The following is a 1,432-nucleotide window of genomic DNA, read 5'->3' as shown; positions in this document are numbered from 1 at the left end:
AAAAAAAAAAAAAAAAAAAAAAATCAAAGAGAGGGAGAGGAAGGAAAAGAGAAATAAAAGATAGACAAATATTTGAAATAATTTTAAAAAAGCACAAATATGATGCAAATAAAAAAAAAGAACCTATCACCCTCACCTAGAAACTTCAGAAACAATCTTGAGAATGTTTAAAGAGTTATTATTTTGGTTCTTTCTGAGTGTCGGTGAATTTACAAAATGAGCAACAACAATTTAAAAGCACCCACTTCCAACAACTTCCACACACACATACACACACTGCAAAAAGATCTACTGAACAACAACAGTAAAAATGGGGCAAATGAGATGACTCCTTAATGTTTTGAACTTACTGCTGATTCATAAAGTAAGGAATTTTATTTTGATGAACAACTTTTAATTTGTATCTCTCTCTCTCCCCTCTCTCTTTCTCTATCTGTGTGTGTATGTGTGTGTGTGTGTGTCTAAAGATAGGTTAAATGAAGCTGCAATAATGGAGGTTGAAACTACGGGACCAGAGAATCATAAATGCTCTTGACTATGCTACAACCGTAATGTAAGCTCAGGAGCGAAGAAATAGAAGCTGTAAGAATTTTATCATCACAGATGTGCATGGCAAGTGTTCCTTTTTATGCAGGTGACTATGCTCAAAACTGGGATTATTGGAGATGTCTTGCTGCCTTATGTACATGTCATTAGGGAGGAACTAAAAGGTACTCTAACTTTTGCCCTCACAATGAATACTCTACCTTTAAGTACCAAGATCCCTGATCTATATTGTAAAGAAAAAGTACCTGTATTATGAAGCTTTAGAGAAGTGTTTTGGGTGCATATTTCCAATTATCAGTTTCTTTGCTAAGAAGAAATTAGATCCTGTGGAACGAAATACTCAAGAAATTGGTATCTCCTCCTAGTTGTAAGAAACTGCCAGATATCTAGTTGTTGGAAACTACCTTAAAAGTATTATTGTAACTGGATTTTCTCTTTGGACGTACTTTCCTATCCTCAGGACTCACTCATAAGGCAGAAGGACAGTGCAAATGAGTTGACATAACCCCAACTAAGAAGTACCATCTACCTTTTCCTTTGACAACTGTTCTGATAAGAACTAGTAGTGCATCAGTCCCAAAGTTGCAGTAGAATGAATTCCCTCATCTTGCAAGTATATGCAGGGATATCATAGAATATACTAAAATGGGATCATTTGAGTATATTCTATGACACTCTGCATACAATTGCAAATAATGGTTCACAATAATGTCACTTGACTTTTTGACAGACATTGTTTTCATCCTGCAGGATTCCTGCCAACCCTTTTCACCTGGTTGACCTGGTAGTCTCTGATGACGTGAACGTGTAATAGGTTGTATTGGATTACATATTATCAGGAACTCACAATGAAACATATATATATATATATATATATATATATATA

The sequence above is a fragment of the Octopus bimaculoides genome, chromosome 5 (assembly GCF_001194135.2).
Source record: "Octopus bimaculoides isolate UCB-OBI-ISO-001 chromosome 5, ASM119413v2, whole genome shotgun sequence".
Taxonomy (NCBI): Eukaryota; Metazoa; Mollusca; class Cephalopoda; order Octopoda; family Octopodidae; genus Octopus; species Octopus bimaculoides.
Note: the sequence above shows the minus strand (reverse complement) of the source record.